The 26,452-nt window shown below is 44.7% G+C and overlaps 1 protein-coding gene across 2 annotated transcripts in view; it reads left to right on the plus strand.

Annotated features, from left to right (window-relative positions):
• The first annotated feature begins 472 nt into the window (after window positions 1–472).
• URED (urease accessory protein D) overlaps window positions 473–26,452 on the plus strand; it is a 31,243-nt gene continuing 5,263 nt past the window's right edge. The window contains exon 1 of one of the 2 annotated variants that reach the window (XM_086507877.1): window positions 473–603. The gene's annotated coding sequence lies outside the window, so the exon portion shown is untranslated. The remainder of the gene's footprint in view (window positions 604–26,452) is intronic. The other variant, XM_086507879.1, reaches the window with a different exon arrangement.

The following is a 26,452-nucleotide window of genomic DNA, read 5'->3' on the forward strand; positions in this document are numbered from 1 at the left end:
AAAACTCTAAATTAAAAAAGGGGAAATTACCAAAATACCCCTCTAATTTGTCAAAATTTCCAAAATACCCTTCAAATTTAAAAAATTCCCAAAATACCCCCAATATTTTGTGATAAATTCCGAAAATGCCCTTCAAATTTTCCAAATCCCCAAAATACCCCTAGTTGTGAGATTAAATTTCTCCAAAGGTTAAAAAGTTTGGAGCTTTTCAAAAGCAAGCTGTTGTCTATCAATACAAGATGTTAAAACTAGAATTTGAGTTGGTTATGTAGGCTTTGAAGATGAATTGCTTCATTATTTTTAGACATATTTGCCTTTTTTTGCAAGGTGATTTGTGACAAATTACAAGCTAAACAATTAAACACGGATCTGGATTGTCAAAAAGAAATAAAGATTACAAAATATTGAGCAATCCAACCAAAACAGATACAAGGGTATTTTGGGAATTTCCATAAATAAGAGGGGTATTTTGGTCATTTTCCCATTAAAAAAACTCCGCGTGAAAAGCTACCAAGTCTGCGTTGCTCAATTGCTCTCAGAAGCAGTTCGATCTTCTCCAAGCAGTTCGCAGGTTCCAGAAGCAGCTCGGAGCTTTGTCTGCAGGTTTGTCTGTCCACTCTTTGCGCGCGCGCGCGCGAGAGAGAGAGAGAGAGAGAGAGAGAGAGAGAGAGAGAGAGAGAGAAGGCTATGACGCTAGTAGGCGATGATGGCTTTGCTCGCAATGGAGCCATCAAACGCGGATCCTACTGCCTTCTCATCCTCTGATTTATGGTGCTAGAACTGGCAACGCCCAGCTAGCTGTACTGGCACCTTATAGTTAACCAAAGCCCACCTTATACCTCTTTCACATGAAAGCGAAGAGCCATGAAGAAATGACTAGAGCATTCTTCAGTAACATAGAGTCTGTAGGCCAAGCTCCTCCCTATTCATTACTGTAGTACAAGGTCAACAATGTCATTGTTTGCCCCATCGGCATATTGGAATCGGCCTTCTTTTGCAGTGAAGCCTCAATACCTAATCATAAGCCTACATGTTCCTTCCCCGCAAAGCGATCATAGCAGCTTTGTGTGCAACAAGACCCAGTGGCCAGCTGAACAGTATGTCCCACTTCAACTACCTTACTCAGCTTGTTTCTGCAGGCGCAACTAGTTATGGCCAGCATTATGCCGCTCCAAGTATACCTATGCCCTCGGCCATCCTTCAATGTTCATGTAAATGATATGGAGCAGGTCCCCATGCCTAATTCTCAAGATTCACATCAGTCTTTTCCACGTTGTTTGCCCGTGCAACAGCAAGTTGGGAAGAACCGGAAAGGAGAACTGGAGACCTTTCAAACCCTGGTTATATTTTGCAGATCATCAAGCTGGAAGGTACTTCGGATACTTGCCGACGTGATGAGCACTCTCAAACAACAGATATTTTGTGCAATCGACCCATGGCAGAGGTTTGTTCTAGTGGTGCTACTGAAACAGAAGATATCAGATTTCAATTGATGATCAGTTGGCCTAATCTGGACCAAAACTCATTGCCTTTGCAGGCCCGTTCAACACATTTTTCTGCTGATGCTATCAGGCTGTTGGCGATGCAGACGACAGAGGCCGAAGAAATGGAAAGAGTAAACGTCGAAGTGGATTGATCAGACCGAAGCTTATGATATTTATCCTCAAGTAATTAAGCCAGCGGCTTCAGTGCTAGTTGCTTGCGCTTTTAGCAGAGAGTGTGAGGGGACTAGTCGAAGACAGCTCAATGTCGAGGGAAAGGCATTGGGAAATATTGCCACTAGTGCAAGCCATAGTTTGATGAGCGGTTGGCTTCAATCACACTCCTCGTCCAGCTCTGTTGATAGCCTATCTGAAAATTTGGTAAGGCAAGCATTTTGGAACGATCTGCAGATAAACAGAAACGTCTCTCATGACCAATTCAACGCAGAATATGGTGTCCGTGGGAGTTGGTTAATGTGTAGCTCCAAGGAGATGCAACAGCATTGCAGCAGAAGTCAGTGATCTTGCAGATAACAGAGGTGGCTTGCAAGCATTCCATCTTGGCCATCAAGGTCACTTGCTCTTCTGGCGAAAGAGCAAGTCGAAGGGTCGGCTCTGCGGGGTCAGGCGAGGGGGCTTTTGTAGAGTTCCTCTGAGATGGACTAGAGGCTGCCATTCTGTGTCTGCTGCTGGTAAAGAAGAGGGCGAAGGCTAAAGGCAAAGATGACGACGTGAATGCAAGTGCGCTGAGAACAACTCACAAGCAAAAAAAGGGAAGGGGGGGATGTTAGCGAGCAGAGGGGTGTGGGAGAGCATGGTGGACAGCGTGCAAGCTGGGGCAGCATGCAGGCGGGAGGGGGGGGGGGGGGGGGGGGGGGGGGGGGGGGGGCAGCGAGCCAAATCGAAAAATGAGATTTAACATACTGCTCAGACTTTTGAATACTCCCCGCGTAAATAACCACAAGGGTCCGGGCCAAAATAACCACAAGGGTCCGGGTCATGAGTATGTGCATGCATTCTTAAACATCAATTGCCTTCAGTACTCCTCCTGGGAGTAAATCACCAATCATTGAAACCAGTATTAAAACTAGAGTCAAAACAATTCAAATCGGCACCAAGACAAGTTTAAAACAGATGCAATCCATTTTAAATAAATTTCAAACAGTATTAAAGCTCAAAAGGATCTAAATACAAAAGAAAAATCATTCGGGTTTTTGTTCGTACAGTCGAATTGTAACGATGACTGGCTTGTTCTTCCGGATCAAGGTAATTGTACGGTTCCAAATTTGGAGTGTCGCGTCATTCTTGTCATGCAAAGGCATGCCCAAGAGAACGTCACAGTTGATATCCCTAGATGGTCACTGGAAGAGCACCAATGAGAGGTATCACCTTTTGGGTCTGGCTGGTAGCTAACCCAGCTTCAATTGCGCCACCCTATTGATCATAATTAAAGTCCATTTGCTTGAAGTTTTTAGTAACTCTTGGGTTAAAGAAAATTAGGGCTTTGAAGCCGTTGACTTTTCCATATGCTCTACACAATTAATTGTACTTTTAAGGCATATACCATAGATGTCAGGTATAAGGCCAATGGCCGGCTTAGCTCATTTGGCTAGAGATGGTCCTGGGTTTCTGTCGACCGTCGGTGTGGGTGGCGGCTCCGCTGGTCTGTCAGTGCGATGGGGATAGTTATGCCCTGTTTGAAAACATCCAAAGCATCGGCCTTCTTGTGATAAGGTGTCTCGTTGTTGAGACGTCAAACGAGGCCTTTGCGGTTGACTTTCACAAGAATCTCGAGAATTGTTCATTGTTGCCGAGGCCCGAGAGTTCTAGTTATTGGCCGGAGTTGCTTCTGTAGGCTTTCCTTTCATAATTTGTAGCAAGCTCTTGCATGGTTGAGACTTGCTTGGACGGGCAATATTCTTGCAATGGTGATGGTGGTCCAATGGTGTATCGTTTGCATTGGTCCTCCAAGGGAATAAACTTAAAGGACATCGAAAGGTAGACGTCGAGAAACCTTTGGTTATAGTCGTCCATGGTCTCTGTGACAAAGCATTTTCAAGTTGCCCCATTCTGCTAAGATTCGGACTTCAAAGAGAGAAGTCATATAACTGCGTTCAAATGTCTTGAAAGCTTGCCAGGTCCTCGGAGCATGCGGTTGCGTCGCGATTGAACTCCACCATTGCATAGCATTACCTTTAAGAAATCTTGCTACTCGAGAAATCTTGGATTCTCTGTATAGTTCCCAAAGCATAGATGTTGTTGAATTGCCGTTGAAACTGCAATGCTTTCTTCCGATCTTTTACCCCGGAAAAGGTGAAAATTTTGACTCTCGTGCCGCCATCTTTGAAATCTTTCGGTTGGTTAGGCGCGTATCCCGGGTATGGATAATAAGGGTATCCATATGGCCTCCAATTATTGTAGCCTGGTGGTGGGGAAGGTGGGGGCAACGATGGTGGCAAAGGTGGTTGCACTGGATCAGGTCATAGATGGCTGCACCATATTCCTGAAACTCCCATGATCGGAACAGATAGCTGGGAAGGTTGTCGGTTGGAAGCTCTCGTACTTTCTGGTGCCGGAGGAGGAGGTACCACCTAGAGCATTACAGGGGTAACATGTAATTTATGAAACTGTTGAAAACTTTGTAGCATTGGAAGATTCTGCTGAATATGCCACAAAAGAATGTCGCGAACCTCGTCGAGGAGAAACTGTAGGTACTCTAAATCAATGAACGCCATGTGGTCTTGGGTTCTTTATGGCTTATACCTCAGAGCGATGTTGAAAATGCCGCGAAAGAATGTTGTGAAGCTCATCGAGGAGAAACTGCAAGTACTCTACCGAATCCATGAATGCCAGGTGGTCTTGGTTTCTTTATGGCTTATGCCCCGTAAGACAGCGGCCCGATGCGCGATGGACTAACGGTGGGAGTGGCTAATAAGTCCGGGGTAGGGACACGAAGATAATGGCTATTAAGTCACAGAGAGAGAGAGAGAGAGAGAGAGAGAGAGAGAGAGAGAGAGAGAGAGAGAGAGAGAGAGAGAGATCTTTATTAACGTCTGCTAGAGGCCGAACTCGGCCTATGAGACAAATCAATGTACAACTGTCAGTGTCCTCTGGATATCAAAAGGGACAGAATGATAATAACAACATGAAAAGAGGTAGACTAAGTACCGAGCTGCTGGTGTGATGTAGTGGATGGTGGATGGAGCCCTATTGCTAAGGCTCAATATGCAACCTATATGCGTAGGGTATACAAGAATGTAATGCATATCTTTCTAGCTCCATCTAGTACCATAGTGGGGGTGTAATATCTGATACATAGGTGATGGCGAGGTAAAAATCCCTTGGAGCATAATCTCTGGGGGTGTGGGGAGAGAGAGAGAGAGAGAGAGAGAGAGAGAGAGAGAGAGAGAGAGAGAGAGGGTGGGTAGGGGTGAGGGGGGAAGAGAGTAGAGACTAGGGGATAGAGGGGTGTAGTAAGGCCACAATGCTAGAAATGATAGGTCTAACCTCGTTTGTTGGTTGACTATTGGGCAAGAAAGGCCACTTTGAAAATTGATAAAGGTAGAGATATCGTCCTCAATGTAAAGTTAAAGGGCGAGTCCATCCCACTTGTATTAGCTTTGGCCATTTCTACAGTAATGAGATCCAATCTTTCTATTTACTTGATCTTTTTGAGAGATTTGGAAGAACATAAAAATTTAAATTTGTCAAAGTTAGAGGCAAGATGCAAAGAATATTTGCAAGCTCAAGCCGATTGTTTCTCTGAGGGTTTGCTTAGGGAGCTACAATCAGAGAGACTTGAGGCTCATGTGATTGATTTTGTGTTGCATAGATTTACGAGGATCTGTTAGCAGCTCCGGCTCCATGACTTCAGCTTCATTGATGATCTTCGGCTCTTCTTCTTCGGAAATGTCCGTTGGAGGTGTACCCTGAAACACTTTCAACCAAGAAACATGGAAAACATTGTGCATTGACCAGGAGTTAGGAAATTGCAATTTCATAGAAACCTCATTGATCTTCTTAATGACAAGAAATGGACCATACATTCTGAAAGACAACTTAGGACACTTCTTTCCGACTTGCTTAAGATGAAACCCGATCCTCTTCCTTGATAGAAACATCCCGACGATACTTGTTAGCCTGTCGTGAGTAAGACTCCTGAGCCTTGCTTAGCCGAAGCTTCACACTCTCAGAAATCTCATTCAACGACTGACTTTCAGCATTGGCATTGGGCATTTGATTGACCGAGCGAGTCAAAAGTGATTGGAACGGACGACCAAAAGCTACCTCATACGGAGTTCTACCAATGGCAGAGGAATAAGAGTCATTCAAAATATTCTGATACCAATGTAAGGTGCAGCGGAAGAGATTAATGATTTGCTCGGATCTAGTACTCCGCACACAAACACAAGGGACACTTTACTTCACTTGAAAGAACTGAACTGAAACTGAAAGAAGGAGAGAGACGAGAGGGAAAAGAGACGACACAGGGATGTCGGATCCCAACCCTCAAGGGCCCCGTTGCTTTGTTGCCAGAGCAAGTACTTTCTTTATTCTTGCACAAATGCTACTACAATGGCTGGATGCTGAGATGTTGATACTAATGGGTATTGTTGCTACTAATGCTGGGTACTGGTACTGACATATTGACGGGTACTGAGGTACTGAAGGGGACTATGTCGAAGACGATGTTGACGATGGGTACTGTGGGTTCTATGTCGAAGACGGGGAGGTCGACGACGAGGTCTATGTCGAAGACGATGAAGTCGACGACGAGGTACTAAGGATCTGTGTCAAAGACGGTGATGTCGATGACCAGCACTTCTGGTCTATGTCGACTGTGACGATGCTGACGATGGTGTCGTCGCCAAGTCCGAGACTACGATGACGATGACGAAGGTGTCGTCGTCAAGGTAGGGATCTGCGATGATGATGATGATGTTGACGACGACGATGGTGTCGATGATGACGGTATCAAGGCTGAAAACTGAAAACGCTAGATGTTCTGCTATGGATCTGCTATTGTGGCGGCACTGCGGGGCTGATCTGCAACTGCCGAGTCGTGCAAGGGCTGAGAATGCAAAACGTTGGCTGATCTGGGCTGTGAATTATAAAACACTGGTTGTCTTGGCTGAAAACTGAAAACGCCAGGCTGATCTACTGAGATCTGAAAACGCTAGGCTGATCTAGGTGTAGATGGAAACACGCGAGGTTGTGCAACTGGGTGGGAGCGCGTTCTTGCGAGGCTAAGGGCTGAAATCTGAAATGCTGGTTTACTGGTGCAAAAACGTTGGTCTTCTTCTTGAGAAACGCTAGGGCTTCTGCCGAGGTGCTGCCTATCTGCCTCTTCCTGTCCCTTGCTCTTCTGCTTCTACTGAGTGCCCAATGGGTTTCATTTATAGGAATTATATGCTGGGTAGGGCAAGCTTTCCAACAAACTTACAAAAAGAATTCCAAAAGTCACGCTTAATAAAATGACTTATAAGAGGTGGTTCACGCGGTAAAATGTCTGCATGATGAAATGACTGTTCTTGTGCAAGAGAGGGTATGCAAGTGTGACTGGCTTGGAGATGCACGTCCTGCTAGAGGCTCACAAAGTGCCAGGCTCAGTCCTAAGCTAAGACTCATGCTAGACTACAGCAGAAGTGTGTCCATGCGGCGCAAGTGAAGTGCGCACGTGACATCCCCCCCTGTTAAAAGTGAGGCAAAGCTGTCGAACTTCTATCTGTACTTCTAATGCTGAGTGATGAATGCTTGTGATGCCGTGGATGCACAAATCAATGCAGATTCCTCCGAAACCAGAAAGTGATGGTACTACAGGTGCTGTGGGTACTGTTGGCGATGCAAACACCATGTAAGGGTCATTGTCCAGCCTTAGTACGATTGCCGAATATCAGCCTGCGCTCTATAGTAGATAGTGCTGACTCTGCCTGCTGTAGCAAGAGCTGTTCCTACGAACACCGACTATGGTCAAAACATCATCGGTGCTGATGGACTGAGGTTTGGTTCCGGAGTCTCTTCCAAAGGTTCATTGACGAGGGAAATAGATGCACGCTACATGCGAATGCGAATGCAGAAGAGGTTAGGGATCCTGTCTCCAACTCCTTCCCTAAGGTTAGTGATCGGCATACAAAGCTAGGAGATCTTGGTACTCAAGATCTAGGTTGTCGTGTATTCGATGTCAATCTTCCTTAAAAGACATGGCAATGAAGATGGGATTTGGTAAGTCCATGGTCGGGACTCAAAGATTCTTCAGGAAAAAAAAGCCTAGGAGAGGTTCCTTGGGTTCTTGATGGTTCTTTGATACTTGGGTTCCTGGGTACTTGAGGTTCTCGAGGTTCTTGGTTCTTCTGGGGTTCTTCTTTAGGTTCTTCCCTTGAGTTCGCGAAGCCAAAGCACACACAGAGCTCTGATACCAATGTAATGTGCAATGGACGTGAATGTTGATCTTGCTCAAGATGAGTGCTCCGAATTGTGCTCAAGGGCTTACAGAAGGGAGAGCCTTCCATTCCTTTAGTGAGAGAGTGCAATGATCACAAACAAAGTGAATGCTACTGTGAATGAAGGTGCTGAGAGAGAGAGAGAGAGAGAGAGAGAGAGAGAGAGAGAGAGAGGAATATGACGCCAGACGGTTCTCAAACCCTCCTCCAAGGACCCCCCTCTCTATGGCGAGAGAGGTCTATATGCTATAGATTGCACAAATCTGGTACAATGGTCTAGATGCAATGGACTTGCCGACGATGTCAACGACAATGATGACGAAGTGACTTTTGTTGGAAACTAGGTAGGGTAATTTTGCTAAGATAATATATAAGCAAACCTAGTGCTAGGCTAATCTGGCAGAAGAAGAAGGGGAGCAACAGGCACCCAGTGCAGCAGGCCCTCCGGAGAACCTTCTCAAGCAAGAACCACCCCTCAGCCTCTCAGCCTTGCGATTTCAGCCTTGAAGACTTGGCGTTTTCCCCTCACATCAGCCAGCGTTTTCAGCCCTGTTATCGCAGCAAATTCAACCTATGGTCAACGTTTTTGTAGCCTTGGCATGACACAATCGTAGAAAGAGCACAAGAAGGATTGAGCATCAAGCATCGGCATTTCCATTATGATTTGCCACAGTTGATTGATTTAGATCCGAAAGAAAAGATTCGATCTCATTGTTTGCATGTGTTTGATGAACGGTTTGGCACTCCGTCACTTTGTTCATCTGCATTGCATGCACAATCATTTAGGAAGCATAGTCACTTTACATGGAATGGGTATGTTCATGTTTTTGAGTTGGAAGTGGTTTCATGAATTTTCAGCCTCGGAGATTCTTGAAGAAGAGAGACGCATGACGATGGACGAAGTTGAAGCATTGAAGGAGCCACAGAAGACTTTGTGTCGCTTTCGGCGCGGCCCAAAGAAGCAAGCATTGAAGACCTTTATGAAGTTCAAGTATCGCACGACCTACACATCAGAGTGGGCCTGCGAACCTTTCCAGGATTCCGGATACTATTGGCGATCTCCCTCGACGCCATACAGTTCGGTACCAGTAGCTTACTTTGAAAAGGAGGGGTTCACGTGACACATCCAACCCTATGTGTCCGTGGACAAGCTACAGCATGACTAGGGTTTAGTTCAGTCAAGTGAGTCTAGAATAGGAAGTGCTCTGGCACTTTTGTGAGTCTGTTCGCAGACCGTGCATGCCCAGACACTTAGAGTAGATGCATATCCTCTGGTTGCACACAACATGATCATCAGCATTACCATCAGAATCCATCAGGGGAATTTTTCAATGCATTAAACCTATTTTTTCTATTTTTGACATTTTTCACTTATTTATTAAGTGACTTTTGTTGGGAACTAGGTAGGGTAATTTTGCTAAGATAATATATAAGCAAACCTAGTGCTAGGCTAATCTAGCAAAAGAAGAAGGAGAACAACATGCACCCAGTGCAGCAGGCCCTCTGGAGAACCTTCTCAAGCAAGAACCACCCTTCACCCTGACGATTTCAACCTTCAAGACTTGGCATTTTCCCCTCACATCAGGCCAGCGTTTTCATCTCTTGCAGACTCAGCCAAACCATCGTTTTAAGCGTTGCTATTGCAGCAAATTCAGCCTATGATCAACGTTTTTGTAGCAGCATGAACCAGCGTTTTTGTAGCAGCAATTTCAGCATGAGCCAGCGTTTTACTTCAGCAGTACGAGAGAAGCAGATCCAGCGTTTGTAGACAGCAAGGACAACGTTTTTGCAATAGTAGATCAGCCTCGTCAACTTCGACAATTGCAGATTCACCAAGCATTCCAAGCATTCCAAGCATTCAGTTTTCAACCATAGTCTCGTCATCGACGGCACCACCGTCCCCCTCGACATAGCACCACTTAGATTTGCATGAGCATATTGTACCAAATTGTGCAATCAATAGCATAGACCACTCTCGCCATCGAGAGTGGGGTCCTTGGAGGAGGGTTTGATAGCTTCCCGGTGTCTTATTCTCTTCTCTCTCTATCTCTTAATCTCATGCACCTTCACGCACAATGTCTATTCACTTTGTTTGTGATCACTTGCACTCTCTCATTAAAGAACGGAAGGCTCTCCCTTCCCTAAGAAAAAAGGAACCTTGAGCACAGTTCGGAGCACTCATCTTGAGCAAAGTTCAACATTCACTTCCGGTGCACCTTACATTGGTATCAGAGCTTTGGCAGTGTTCTATATCATTCAAGGAAAGAACCACAAGAACCATATAATTTTTTTTTGCTTGTTGTGGTCGCACGTAATCCAAGTCTCTTGTGCGTGTCAATTCCTAATCGTGTTTTTGAAGAGTGGCAAGAAACCCAAGAAAGAAGGGCTTGTCTAGCCTCCCCTTGTCTCTTTTCACTCATTGAGAACGGACCGTGCACTTAGCGGCCGGCCAATCGACGTGAGGTGGAAAAAAACAACCTTGGTGTGAGCGCAAGGCCGCCAAGGGGTGCACCCGCGGAAAAGAGCAGAACTCAGGGGAAGAGAAGATCCTTCTCTAACACAGATTGCAAGCGAAAGAAGAACCTCAAGAACCCCAAGACCCTCAAGAACCTCAAGACACCCAAGAACCAAGAACCACAAGAACCCAAGTTCCTCGTGAACTCAAGAACCCTAGACCACAAGAACCCACAAGAACCTACGACTTCAGAATATTCGGTCATCACCCGAAGCGGAATGGATACTTCGCATGAAGGTGATGAGCATGAAAGTGGCGAAGAAGAATTTTCCCCACAGGAGGTTTTTTTGACCCTCTCCCAAGGATTGCACTAACTTCTATGGAGGCTTTGGAAAAGATGTTTATGGTCAAAAAGTTAGAACGCGAAGCACGAAATGCAGAAAGAAAAGCAGAAATAGAGCATGAACACGAAGAAAGAATGGCAGCCATAAAGCATGAGCACAATGAAAGCAAAGCCGTTTTGTTCCGATTCTTTTCTCAAGTGCAGGCACAAATGCAAGAGATTCGGGAAAAGGAAACTCTCTCAGTCTCTTCTTCTTCAAAGCAAGACATAGAGGAATTACATGATTTGCATGATGATCAAGATGTGATTTCTCACGAGCATGATGATTTGCATGAAGATGATGTGATTGTTCACAAGAATGATGGTTTAGTTGATACTTTCTCTAGTGAAGCTAACCTTATTGCAGATTCAATCAATCGCGAAGAACGGATCTTGGCTCTCGAGCCTGGTCCAAAGAACCCCCTTAGGAACAACCCACTCAGAAAGAAATTCCTCTGGAAGAATCGATCTTGGCTCTCGAGCCTAGGTCCAAAGAACCTTCACAGGAAGTACTATGTGTTCGAATGATTAGTCAACACGCATTGTTCGAGTATTTCATTCGTGATCGTTTTTTGTATTTTTAGTCAGCGTCTTTATGTGATCCCTTTTCTTAGGCATGACAGATTGTACGTTGAGCACAATTTGCTCATGAATGAGCACGGATGTATGCGGATTTCTCATGAAAAGCTGAAACGTATGCATTCAAGGAAGTCACATTCCATTTCTCTTCCTTGGCATGACACAATCGTAGAAAGAGCACAAGAAGGATTGAGCATCAAGCATTGGCATTTCCATTATGATTTGCCACAGTTGATTGATATAGATCCGAAAGAAAAGATTCGATCTCATTGTTTGCATGTGTTTGATGAACGGTTTGGCACTTCATCACTTTGTTCATGTGCATTGCATGCACAATCATTTAGGAAGCATATAATTTTTCCAGTCACTTTACATGGAATGGGTATGTTCATGTTTTTGTGTTGGAAGTGGTTTCAGGAATTTTCAGCCTCGGAGATTCTTGAAGAAGAGAGACGCATGACGATGGACGAAGTTGAAGCATTGAAGGAGCCACATAAAACTTTGTGTCGCTTTCAGCGCGGCCCAAAGAAGCAAGCATTGAAGACCTTTATGAAGTTCAAGTATCGCACGACCTACACATCAGAGTGGGCCTGCGAACCTTTCCAGGATTCCGGATACTATTGGCGATCTCCCTCGACGCCATACAGTTCGGTACCAGTACCTTACTTTGAAAAGGAGGGGTTCACGTGACACATCCAACCCTATGTGTCCGTGGACAAGCTACAGCATGACTAGGGTTTAGTTCAGTCAAGTGAGTCTAGAATAGGAAGTGCTCTGGCACTTTTGTGAGTCTATTCGCAGACCGTGCATGCCCAGACACTTAGAGTAGATGCATATCCTTTGGTTGCACACAACATGATCATCAGCATTACCATCAGAATCCATCAAGGGAATTTTCCAATGCATTAAACCTATTTTTTCTATTTTTGACATTTTTCACTTATTTATTAAGTGACTTTTGTTGGGAACTAGGTAGGGCAATTTTGCTAAGATAATATATAAGCAAACCTAGTGCTAGGCTAATCTGGAGAAGAAGAAGGAGAGCAACAGGCACCTAGTGCAGCAGGCCCTCTGGAGAACCTTCTCAAGCAAGAACCACCCCTCAGCCTCGTGATTTCAGCCTTGAAGACCCCTCACATCAGGCCAGCGTTTTCAGCCCTGCTATTGCAGCAAATTCAGCCTATGGTCAGCGTTTTTGTAGCAGCATGAACCAACGTTTTTCAAGCAACAATTTCAGCATGAGCCAGTGCTTTACTTCAGCAGTACGACAGCAGCAGATCCAGCGTTTGTAGACAACAAGGACAGTGTTTTTGCAATAGCAGATCAGCCCCGTCAACTTCAGATTCGCCAAGCATTCCAAGCATTTAGTTTTCAGCCATAGTCTCGTCATCGTCGGCACCACCGTCGACCTCGACATAGCACCACTTAGATTTGCATCAGCAATCAATAGCATAGACTACTCGCCATCGAGAGTGGGGCCCTTGGAGGAGGGTTTGACAACTTCCCGATGTCGTATTATCTTCTCTCTCTCTCTCTCAGTCTCATGCACCTTCACGCACAGTGTCTATTCACTTTGTTTGTGATCACTTGCACTCTCTCATTAAAGAACGGAAGGCTCTCCCTTCCCTAAGAAAAAAGGAACCTTGAGCACAGTTCGGAGCACTCATCTTGAGCAAAGTTCAACATTCACTTCCGATGCACCTTACATGAGACCCCTCCCACTCCCTTGTACTTTGAGCACAAATTAATACAAAAAGAAATACCGAAAGGGGCGCCAATCTTTGGGGCCAATATCTCTAGGCACGGAACTCCGTCGGGCCGTGTCAAATTGATTGTGAACCGTGAACTATTTTGAAGTGAATCTTTGCTGTGTCCCGATAGAATCTTTACTTGGAGTGTCCAAGTTTGTTACAGTGGTATCAAAACGCGGCCTATTTCTCTTCTACTGGGAAATCCGATGCTTTTCTCGCGGCACTTATGGATTCCAACAACGAACAACAGACTTCCTCTGCATCTAGGGATGCGGGAAGAGATCACGAAGAAGATTCTCACGAGGAGTACAGCCTGCCTCGGCCTACTCAAGCGGAGATTGAAGAGACGGAGCGTCGACAATTGGTTGACGATGTGACAAAGATGATCAATCTTGCGAAGGATTACAAATTTGCAGATTTTTTGACTCGGACATCCTTCGACGAAGTGCACTCTCAATGGTAGCACTCAAGAAACCTCCTACTCCGAGGTGTTTACAAAGCAAGAATTAGAAGAGGTGGTTGATACATGGATTACCTAGCTTTCTGACGCAACCAACAAAGCCAAAAAGCACGACAAAAGGCAGAAGAAAGGAACCGATTTCTCGGGTTATTTGGGTCGTCAATCTACTTTTGTCTCAGCACGAAAGCAGAAGAAGCATGTGCGATTTGAAGGATTATCCAGTTCTTCTTCTTCTAACAAGTGAACTATCAGACAGGAAAGGGAAAAAACAAAGCAAAAAGCAAAGCTTCGGAAAGGGCAAGGAAAAGGCAAAGAAGCCTAAGTTTCTCCCAGTTTCTGACGGTTCTACAAAGGACTTGTCTTCAGATAGTTTGGACTCCGATGATCACAGATTTTATGCAAAGAAGAAGAATTTGTATAAAGCCAACCAGTATGACTTTCTGGAGGATAAAAGCAAGAAAGTTCGAGAATTTAAAGAAGGTGGACAATTAACTAAATTTGACACTTTTTTTGGTTTCCGAGATGCTTTGAGGGCTTTGGCCTTCATACAGCAGTTTGATATAGCTTTCTCTGGAGGGCATTGCTCAGAGCACTCCAAGATTCGGAGGGCTATCTCTTACTTCAAGGGAAATGCTCGAACATGGTGGTCCACTCTTCTATTGAACAAGAAAGCGCCAGTTAAATGGTTGAAATTTAAAAGGCTTATATTTCTTCTTGGTTGACTGGGGAGTACGAACACGACATACGAACTGCTTGAAACCATCTCCGGATGACCAAGAAAGATACCTTGGACACATATTGCGAGAGATTTTGGAGCTCTTTTCTACCCGCTTCTTCATTTAAGAAGATCTCGTTTAAAGAACAGATTGAGCGGTTTACCTTGGGGACTTCCAACGGAGAAATACTTAGAGATCACTGCTTAAAGCAAAAGTCAGATTCTATTCAAGAACTGATGAGTCATGTGAAACAGGGCTTTGCCATACACTCAAGTAGTTTGACTTACCCCACAGATGAGATCATGACGCAGAAAACTGAACCGACTTCTAAAAATGAAAGTAGAAAGAAGAAGAGCCCCCAAGATGAGAAAGATAAGGATGCACGACCCCAGCTCACTCCCCGAGAGAGAGCCAATCTACTTTTGCCTCAACACGAAAGCAGAAGAAGACCGGAAAGGGAAAAAGTGAAGGCAAAAACAAAGCTTCGGAAAGGGCAAGAAAAAGGCAAAGAAGCCTTAAGGTTCGCCCAGTTTCTGACGGTTCTACAGAGGACATAGTTCGGACTCCGATGATCACAGATTTTATGCAAAGAAGAAGAATTTCTATAAAGCCAACCAGTATGACTTTCTAGAGGATAAAAGCAAGAAAGTTTGAGAATTCAAAGAAGGTGGACAATTAACTAAATTTGACACTTTTTCTGGATTCCGAGATGCTTCGGGGGCTTTGGCCTTCATACAGCAGTTTGATATAGCTTTCTCTAGAGGGCATTACTCAGAGCACTCCAAGATTCGGAAGGCTACCTCTTACTTCAAGGGAAATGCTCGATCATGGTGGTCCACTCTTCTATTGAACAAGAAAGCGCCAGTTAAATGGTTGAAATTTAAAAGGCTTTTTTATTTCTTCTTGGTTGACTCGGGAGTACGCACACGACATACGAATTGCTTGGAACCATCTCCGGATGACCAAGAAAGATACCTTGGACACATATTGCGAGAGATTTTGGAGCTCTTTTCTACCCGCTTCTTCATTTAAGAAGATCTCGTTTCAAGAACAGATTGAGCGGTTTACCTTGGGACTTCCTACAGAGATCCAAGATCACTGCTTAGAGCAAATGTCAGATTCTATTCAAGAACTGATGAGTCATGTGAAACGGGGCTTTGCCATACACTCAGGCAATTTGACTTACCCCACAGATGAGATCATGACGTAGAAAACTGAACAGACTTCTAAAAATGAAAGTAGAAAGAAGAAGAGCCCCCAAGGTGAGAAAGATAACGATGCACGACCCCAGCTCATTCCCTAGGAGAGCCAATCTACTTTTGCCTCAGCACGAAAGCAGAAGAAGACAGGAAAGGAAAAAAGCAAAGCAAAAAGCAAAGCTTCGGAAAGGGCAAGAAAAAGGCAAAGAAGCCTAAGGTTTGCCCAGTTTCTGACGGTTCTACAGAGGACTCGTCTTCAGATAGTTCGGACTCCGATGATCACAGATTTTATGCAAAGAAGAAGAATTTGTATAAAGCCAACCAGTATGACTTTCTGGAGGAAAAAAGCAAGAAAGTTCGAGAATTCAAAGAAGGTGGACAATTAACTAAATTTGACACTTTTTCTGGATTTTGAGATGCTTCGAGGGCTTTGGCCTTCATACAGCAGTTTGATATAGCTTTCTCTGGAGGGCATTACTCAGAGCACTCCAAGATTCGGAGGGCTACCTCTTACTTCAAGGAAAATGCTCGAACATAGTGGTCCACTCTTCAAGAAAGTGCGAGTTAAATGGTTGAAATTTAAAAGACTTTTTATTTCTTCTTGGTTGACTCGGGAGTACGAACACGACATACGAATCGCTTGGAACCATCTCCGGATGACCAAGAAAGATACCTTGGACACATATTGCGAGAGATTTTGGAGCTTTTTTCTACCCGCTTCTTCGTTTTAGAAGATCTCGTTTAAAGAACAGATTGAGCGGTTTACCTTGGGACTTCCTATAGAGAAATGCTTAGAGATCACTGCTTAGAGCAAAAGTCAGATTCTATTCGAGAACTGATGAGTCATGTGAAACGGGGCTTTGCCATACACTCAGGCAGTTTGACTTACCCCACAGATGAGATTATGACGTAGAAAACGGAACAGACTACTAGAAAGAAGAAGAGCCCTCAAGATGAGAAAGATAAGGATGCACGACCCCAGCTCACTCCCAGGGAGAGAGCCAATCTACTTTTGCCTCAGCACGAGAGCAGAAGAAGACAGGAAAGGGAAAAAGCGAAGCAAAAAGCAAGCTTCGGAAAGGGCAAGAAAAAGACAAAGAAGCCTAAGTTTCGCCCAGTTTTTGATGGTTCTACAGAGGACTCGTCTTCAGATAGTTCGAACTCCGATGATCACAGATTTTATGCAAAGAAGAAGAATTTGTATAAAGCCAACCAGTATGACTTTCTGAGGGCATTACTCAGAGCACTCCAAGATTCGGAGGGCTACCTCTTACTTCAAGGGAAATGCTCGAACATGGTGGTCCACTCTTCTATTGAACAAGAAAGCGCCAGTTAAATGGTTGAAATTTAAAAGGCTTTTTTATTTCTTCTTGGTTGACTCGAGAGTACGAACACGACATACAAACTGCTTGGAACCATCTCCGAATGAACAAGAAAGATACCTTGGACACATATTGCGAGAGATTTTGGAGCTCTTTTCTATCCGCTTCTTCATTTAAGAAGATCTCATCTAAAGAACAGATTGAGCGGTTTACCTTGGGACTTCCTACAGAGATCCGAGATCACTGCTTAGAGCAAAAGTCAGATTCTATTCAAGAACTGATGAGTCATGTGAAACAGGGCTTTGTCATACACTCAGGCAGTTTGACTTACCCCACAGATGAGATCATGACGCAGAAAACTGAACAGACTTCTAAAAATGAAAGTAGAAAGAAGAAGAGCCCCCAAGATCAGAAAGATAAGGATGCACGACCCCAGCTCACTCCCCGGGAGAGAGCCAACTACATCAAAGAGGGGAAGTGTTTTGGATGCGGGGAACAAGGACACATCTCCGCCAAGTGCCCTAAAAAGGCACAGAAAGAACAAGATGAAGAAAGGCCAGAGAGTTCAAAAGCAGCTGAGGAACATGGACGGAAAGGCAAGATGAAAGCAGGACTGGTTTCAGATTGCATGGGTACTGACCCAAGCACGATTGATGAGAGTACAGAACTTTGCCAAGCTTGGGGCAAAGTGAAAGATTAAGAAGCCTTTATTTTCTTTGGGAGGAGCCAAGGCCAACTTCATTTCACCTGAATTGGCGGCAAGGCTCAAGATTACACCCGATCGGATGGGGCCACAAGCAGAGGCAGTTCTAGCGGCACCCGGCAGGGACATAGCCATTACACCTGTCAGTGGCAAACTTCGGTTGCATTGTGTAACAGACTTGGACACAACAAGTCAAGAATCTACCGCGACAACACCAAATAACCACTTCAAATAGTTCACAGTTCACAATTGATTTAGTACTGGCCCGGCAGAGTTACAATTGATTCAACACTGGCCCGGCGGAGTTCCGTGCCTAGAGATATTGGCCCCCAAAGTGTCACAAAGTGATGACATGGCTACGGAGAAACCCTAATTTCAGGCTGAAACCCTAAAATCCCTGCAAACTGTAAAAACTGCCAGAAACCCTAATTTGTAGCAAACCCTAAATTATGGCTGAAACCCTAATTTCTGTCAGCAAACCCTAATTTCTGCCGGGAGTGCGACGAGGCAGCAGAAGTACGGATTTCCGTAATTTGCGGCGGAAATTGCGGCGGAATTTGCGTTGGCAGCTTTCTTTCTTTTTCTACGCCAATAGCAAGAGAAAGAGAGAGAGAAAAAGATCATCTGCTTTATTTTATGCAAGCTCTCTTGTGTGAGAGAGATAGAAGCTTTTAGCTTTTGGATTTTGAAGTTTTTGGGGCTCTGCTTTTGGGCATCCCTTGTACCTTTAAATAAGTGGGGAGGGCTTTCACCTCTTAGAGCATCTGGACGCAGAGTCTGAGAGTGAAACCCTAGCCACTCTCTTGTACTTTGATCTGATTAATATAAAAAGAAATACCGAAAGGGACGCCAGTCTTTGGGGCCAATATCTCTAGGCACGGAACTCCGCCGGGCTAGTGTAAATCTGTTGTGATCTGTGAATTGTTTTGAAGTGGTTAATTGGTGTTGTCGCGGTTGATTCTTGACTTGGAGTGTCCAAGCCTGTTACAGTGGTATCAGAGCACGACCGATTTCTCTTCTACGGGAAATTCGATCCCCAAATTTTTTTTCCTCGGCACCTATGGCTTGAGGCAATGATCAGTCGACTCCCTCTGCATCTGGAGATGCGGGCAGGGATCACAATGAAGATTCCGGCACGGAGTATGGCCCGCCTAGGCCTACTCAAGCGGAGCAGCGAGAGATGGAGCGTCGTCAATTGATTGATGATGCAACAAAGATGATGCTCAATTTTGCCAGGGACCCGAAGATGGCAAAATATATGAACTAGACCTCTTTGGAAGAGGTACAGATGGAGTGGCAGAGAACCACAACACCACTCTCGAAACCCACTCTCAAGAAACCTTCTGCCTCCAAGAAATATACGGAGAAGGAACTGGAGAACGTGGTTGATGCACGGATTGCTCATCTTTTCGACGGGGCAAAAGAAAGACAAAAAGCACGGCAAAAAGCACAAGAAAGGCACTAACTTCCCGGGATATTTGGGTCGTCGGTCGACATTCAACAAGGCAAAGAAACTGAAGAAGCGTGTCAAGTTTGAAGGCTTACCCAGTTCTTCTTCTGACAGTTCTTCTAGCTCTTTAGACTCGAGCGAAGAAGACAGGAAAAGCAAAAAGAGAAGCAAGAAACAACGCTTCGGAAAGGGCAGGAAAAAGGCAAAGAAGTCTAAGTCTCGCCCAGTGAGTGACACTTCTACAGAGGACTCGTCTACAGACAGTTAGACTCTGACAACGGAAACTTTTATGCGAACAAGAAGAATTTTTACAAAGCCAACCAGTATGACTTTCTCGAAGATAAAAGCAAGAAAGTCCGAGAGTTTAAGGAAGGTGGCCAAGCACTTACGTTTGATACTTTTTCGGGATACTCCGATGCTTCGAAGGCTTTGTCTTTTATACAGCAGTTTGACATCGCTTTCGTAGGAGGATGCTATTCAGAGCACTCCAAGATTCGAAGAGCTGCCTCTTATTTTAAGGGGAATGCTCGCACTTGGTGGTCCACGCTTCTATTAAGCAAGACTGTGCCAGTTACATGGCTGAAATGCTATCACCAAGTTGTTGCCAATGCAAAACCGCTGGCTGATCTGGTCCAAAAACGCAAGCCTTCTGCTGTGATGTAAAAACGCTAGGCCTCTTGGGGATTCTCCTGAGAAGTTGCCTGTTGAGCGTGTGCTCCTGCTGCCTCTTCTGCCAGAAAGTGCTAGTGCTAGGTTTGCTTATATACAAACTTAGCAAAATTGCCCTACCTACTTTCCAACAAAAGTCACTTAAAAAGAATAAGTAAAAAATTTCAAAAATAGGAAAAATAGATCTATGCACTGTAAAAATGCTCCTGATGGGTTCTGATGGAAATCTGATGATCATACTGTGTGCAACCAGAGGACATGCATCTAATCTAAGTGTCTGGACATGCACGGTCTGCGAACAGACTTACAAAGGTGCCAGATCACTTTCTATTCTAGACTGACTTTGACTGAACTGAACCCTTGTCATGCTGTAGCTTGTCCACGGACACATAGGGTTGAATGTGTCACGTGACAGGACCATAAGAACAATGCTATGGCCGACTATCGGGCGAGAAAAGTGACTTTGACTACTGGAAAGGGCCGAACCATCGTACTTGATGTGAAACTTATGGGCGAGTCTGCCCCTATTGTATCGGCTTTGGCCGTTTCAAAATTAATGAAATCCAGTCTGTTTGTTTACTCGCTCTTTTTGAAAGAGTTGAGTGATGATCATAGGACAAATATGTGTTAGGTGCAGCGGAATGAATGTTGTAGTTTCTCAAGATTAGTGATCTTTATTGCTCAAGGTTCCTTTTACTTCTTAGGGAAGGAGAGAGCCTTCCGTCTTGTAGAGTGCTGTGGTCACGAACAAAGTGAGTGGATATTGTGCGTGCAAGTGAACGAGATTGAGAGAAGGAGAGAGAAGAGATACGACACTGAGAGGTTGTAAAACCCTCCTCCGAAGGCCCCACTCTCGTCGGCGAGAGTGGTCTACTTTGATTGCACGAAGGTGTACAATGCGTATGCAATGGACTGATGCAATGGGACTATGCCGATGACGACGACGGTGATGACGATGACTTAGGCTAAATCTGTGATCTTCGCTGAGTTCGGGGTTGTCTTGGTGGCTGAAAATGGCTGTTTTCTGGCTGTTTTCATGGCTGAAAATGATGGGGTAGTCAGGGCTCAGGCTGATGGCAGAAACGCTGAGGTTAAATACCTGTCATGCTGCGTTTTCATGCTTGTTCGTACCTGCTGAAAAACGCTGTAAGGCTGATGTCTTCAAGCTGAGGAAAACGATACAATGCTGAGGCAGATCTGATGCGGTTTGGCTGAATTTCACTAACGCTGATGTTGTCTTTCCCTTGCCCAAAACACTACTATTGATCTACTACAAAAAACGCCTCCAAGGCTGATAGCTGCTGTGAAAAAACACCAGCAATGGGGACTTTTGTGGGGCGATCATGCAAGGGGGGAATGCGGGGTATCTGATGTGGACGCGGTAACTGCAAGAGAACACACCGGGCTGATGTCTGTATCCAAAACGCTAGGCTCTGATGGTGTAGGCGAGTGGGAACTCCAAAACGCCAAGTGATGGGGGAGTATGGCGATGGTCTACTGCGGGGGGGGGGGGGAGTGTTTTACTGCTGAGAAGTTGCCTGTTGAGCGGGAAGCTCATGTTGCCTCTTCTGCCAGAAAGTGCTAACTTGGGTTTGCTTATATATTAACTTAGCAAAATTGCCCTACCTACTTTTGTTGGAAAGTCACTTAAAAATAATAAGTGAAAATACTAATAAATAGCAAAATAGGCTAAATGCACTGGAAAATTCCCCTAACTGATGCTGATGGATTCTGATGATCATGTTGTGTGTAACCGGAGGATATGCATCTATGCTAAGTGACTGGGCATGCACGGTCTACGAATAGACTTACAAAAGTGCCAGATCACTGCTGATCTAACTTGACGGGACTGACTGAACCCTGCTGTGGTGTAGCTTGTCCACGGACACATAGGGTTGGGATGTGTTACATGACAATATGTCTGATCTAGAAAAGGAACGCCAAGATTTTATCCACACTCATGCCGATTGCTTTTCTGAGGGCCTGCTAGGCGAGTTGCCACCAGCTCGTCTTGAGGATTATATCATTGATCTGATACCTAGAAGCACACCACCAAACTGACCAGCTTACCGTGTGAGCCGAGCCCAGAATGAAGAGATTATGAACCAAGTGAAAGACCTCTTGGAAAAGGGTCTTATCCAACCGAGTACTTCACCTTCCTGCTGTCCGATGTTGTTGGTTTTGAAGAAAGAAGGACTCTTGAAGAATGTGCATTGATTATAGAGCTCTCAACAAAATCACCATCAAGAACAGATTTCCGATTTCTAGGATCGATGATATTCTTGACCAACTACAGGGATGCTCTTGTTTCAACAGGATCGATCTGCAGAGCGGATATCATCAGATCCGAATCGCGTCGGAAGATGTCTACAAGACAGCTTTTCGGACAACCTTGGTTTATTCGAGTTTTTGGTGATGCCTTTTGGGCTTACCAATGCTCTAGCGACCTTTAACCGAATGATGGACAGGATTTTCAGAGAGTACAGATCTTTTGTGGGCACTTCTTTGATGACATTATTGTCTTCTCCAAGGATGAGGCAGAACATAGAGAACATTTGCTACATGTCTTTCAGGCATTACGAGATCACAAGTTGGTGAGTAATGCAAAGAAAAGTGAATTTTTCCTACCCGAGATACACTTTTTGGGACACATCGTCTCAGAAGCAAGAGTGTAGATGGACCCGGCCAAGATAGAGACTATCCGTGATTGGCCTGATTTGAAGAATTTTCATGAAGTTAGAAGCTTCTTGGGCTTATGTTCTTACTATCGGCGGTTCATTAGAAAGTTTGCAGAGGTTGCTTCCCCTTTGCATACCTTGACATAGAAAGGAGTCCCTTTCTCGTGGGACCCACTGAGGTGACCGCCTTTCAGACATTGAAAGAGAAATTGACTACAAGACCAGTTTTGACTTTGCCGGATTTGCAGAAGTCATTTGAAGTATATTGTGATACTTGTGGTCGTAGTCGAGGTGCGGTCTTAATGCAAGAAGGCCATGTCATTGCCTAGGAGAGCCAATTGTTCTCAAGGCCGAAATCAACAGCACAGATATATAAGAAAGAGCTTTTGGCGGTTATCCATGCTCTTACTCAGTGGAGACATTACCTACTCAGAGCCGATTTTACGATCTTCATAGATCACCATAGTTTACGCTACTTCTTGTCACAGAAGCAGTTATTGGAAAAGCAGATGCGATGGGCGAACATCTCGTCACAGTTTCACTTCCAGATTGTCCATGTGTAGGGACATAAGAATTTGGTGGCAGATGCTTTGTCCCGAAAGTCGTTGGATCTAGCTATTTTCGCAATACATCATAGGAGCTTTGAGGATATAGTCCCACAGATATAGATTTTGTAGATATTTTTACTCGGATACGGAATGGGGAGGTAGTAGCTGGATCGCCATTCGGGATGCCTACTTGATGAAGAAAGTGATGTGCGTTACACAGCCGTCGAGGGAAAAGGTTTTAACCGAACGTCACTGTCGACCATTTACGGGTCACTGCAGCATTGCTACCACCTTGAAAGGTGTGGAGAGATACTTCTTTTGGCCGAGATTCAAGGAAGAGTGGACGAAGGACGTGGACGATTTTGTACGCAGTTGCTTGGTATGCCAGAAGGTCAAGTTTGACAGGCATAAACCACAGGGATTGTTACATCCCTTACCCATACCCACCCGCCCTGAGAAAGTATTGCAATGAATTTCATTTTTGATCTCCCAAGAACACAGAGTGGGCACGATGGTATCTGGATTGTTATTGACAGATGTAGCAAGCAAGCTCATTTCATTCCAGTGAAGAAAATTGTCACCAGGAGGTGTATTTTTCCTGTTGCCTTCCGTAAATAAGTATTAGATATATTTATTTTATTTTTACTTGTTTGTCCCAAAACCCTTGAAAAGGTGCAAGTGGACATTGCATGGCCAGTGTGAAACGGCTGCAGCCAAATGGGTTTCTCACATCGGGGATCTAGGTCGGTCAGACAGGGACTGCCCTGGCCAGTTAGAACTGAATTCTGATGAGTATGGAAGCTCGTATGCGCCAAACTGGAATTTGGGCCACTCGTCAAGTCATTGCAACTTTATAAGTTGAAAGGGGCCAGTAAATTAACCCACATTGTAGATGTTGGTCAAATGGTAGTCTTCAATGATGGTCAGGAGACCGATAGGGACGCCATGGAAGCATCTCCTAAAATTTAGGGAATTGCTATTTTTGACCGGAAAATGTGTTTGCATCATTAGCTCTGGAATGACAAGGGGAACATTTTATTGCTCTGCTACCAAGTCAACTGACGCACCAGTTGAGATATTTTTAGCGGGAAAGCCCAAACTCGGAAACTGGGCGACGTGTCAGCCTGTGAGCGATTTTGCCACTCTGGGAGGCAAAAACGAGCTGCATATCAACAAAGGGGGCGCCATTTTCAGCCTCAGGTGGATTGTAGCAAGTACAGAAGCTATGGAATGCTTACCTTGCCCTCTATGCACAGTATGGTGACGGGAGTGATGCCCTGCACGCTACATACTGCTCTCTTTCTCCCCTACGTACAATATGTTATGCCCCACTAGTGGGCTTCTCATTTGACCTATGTAGAGCTGTGGGGAAATATGCTTTCATGCCGAGGCAAGAGCCTCTTTGCACAGGAACCGGTGTAGCTAGCTGCTGCACCAAAGCAAGTCTACGAGAGGGTGATAACCTCTCGATTGCGCAGTAAATTCAGCACTGTTTGCTTGCTGTTTTTACTCTGTTTTGAGACTGTTTTGTGCCCGGAATGCTTCCAGAATCAAGGGGCACCAAGCCCAAGGTGCAGGGAACAGTGTAGGGACCGTCGTGTGCCCAAATCATGTCAAAAACAGGACTGAACCAGAAATTACAGCGACCTGGAATTTACTGATTTGTGCTCCCGACTGAGGGATAACGTCAGTGGGATAGAGTCTTGAGCTTGGAAACTGATTCGGATTAATTCGGTACCGTTATGTTGCCGAAATTCTACCGAATCTGGAGCGTACTAGTTGGATGTAGGTGTTGTCTTCCAGGGGCTCTTTTTGTAATTCTCTCTCTCTAAATTAAAGAAATACCGAAAGGGGCGTCAGTCTTTGGGGCCTACAGGGTGTTGGTCTTGTGTGCGCAGTGACACTCTAGTCGTTGGACGCAACTGTGTTCTCTTCCCTTCTCAGTGCTCTGTGTAAAGTTTACAGGTAATTGAAATAGTACCGTCCTCTACGTTGTATAGGCCGGTTATAAAAACAGTCAAGCTGGATCACTTAGCGAGACCGTTTGTGGCCCAAATCTTCAAATTACATGACATGCCTGAGACAATTGTCTTTGACAGAGATCCCCGATTCATGAGTTTGTTTTGGAAGGCTATTTGGGAGAACATTGGCACGCGGTGGTTGTTCTCATCATGTTTCCACCCGCAGACAAATGGGCAATCGAAAATTGCAAATTCAGGCGTACTGGATTTATTGAAGTCTTACATCTCGGATCAAAAGACTCAGTGGGAAATGTATTTGCCCTTAGTGGAATTTGCCTACAATAACACGATTCACTCTTCAACGGGGAAGGCGCCATTTGAGATCATTGAAGGTGCTACGAAGGTTCCACCCTTCCTAAGCACGAAAGATAAGATTTTTGAAGCCGACGAGTACACACGGGACTTAGATACGGCTTTTGCCAAGGTCCAGGAGGCTTTGCAGAAATCTCAAGAAAGACACAAAAAGGCAGCAGATCGACATCGTCACGATTTGAAATTAAAGGAGAATGATTGGGTGCTCTTACGTTTTGAGAAGGCACGCTTGAGAAAGAAAAAGGAAAAGGAGCGGCTTTTTCCGAAGCTTAGCATGAGATACTACGGATCTTTCCAGATTTTGGAAAAGATAAATGATGTCTCCTTTAGACTGAAGCTGCCCGATACTTGGAGGATTCACAATGCTTTTCATGTGAGTCTCCTAAAGCCTTTTAAAGGCGATGTGCCCGATGATGGGGAGCTAGATGAGGAACCCGAAGTGGAGGAAAACGAGGAGATACTTGTTTCAGAACAGATTTTGACAGATAAAGATAGAAAGGTAAAAGGTAAAATGATAAGGCGGTTCTCGGTTAAATTCAAGAACTATCCCGCATTGGATGCGAAGTGGATGGAGGAGGAGGACCTGGCAGATACTCCTCAGATTGTGAACCTTTACCTTGAAGCATTTGGTTTAGCATAGTCTATTCCAAATAGAACCCCGAACTCAACTTGGGCAGATTTTGGTGTAGTGGGTATGCACAAGAGGGGAGTCGCTTCACTCCTTTGTCAATAGATTCACTCCTTTGTCCATAGATTGCCCCGATTTTTAATACTATAGTCATTGATGTCTCTTTTGAGTTTCAGGGATACTCTGAGCTGACAATATTCTGTTGTATGACTTTATGAACTTGAATTCCCGATAATATGATATTGATTAGTTCTTGACTTGTCTAAAGGGGCGCCAATCTTTGGGGCCAATATCTCTAGGCACGGAACTCCGCCGGACGTGTCGAATCAATTGTAAACTATGAACAGTTTTGAAGTGAATCTCTACTATGTTGCGGTAGAATCTTGACTCGGAGTGTCCAAGTTTGTTACACATCTCCATGTTCTCCACAATCAAAGAACGTCCTGGATTTGAGACACTCAACTTGCTATTCATTCATCAATCGGGGACATGTATCCTTCTTTTTCTTAAACTTGCCTCTTCTTCTATTACCATTGGTCGAATTTTGAGTTGATCAGTCGGATAAGTAAGATTACTCGAATGCATAGCAAACCCTTTAGCATGCCCCGTCAATTGTTGTATGGACTCGGACTTATGCAATTAAGGAGTAATCTCGTAT

The sequence above is a fragment of the Adiantum capillus-veneris genome, chromosome 3 (assembly GCF_014529385.1).
Source record: "Adiantum capillus-veneris isolate H3 chromosome 3, ASM1452938v2, whole genome shotgun sequence".
In the NCBI taxonomy this organism is placed as follows: domain Eukaryota; kingdom Viridiplantae; phylum Streptophyta; class Polypodiopsida; order Polypodiales; family Pteridaceae; genus Adiantum; species Adiantum capillus-veneris.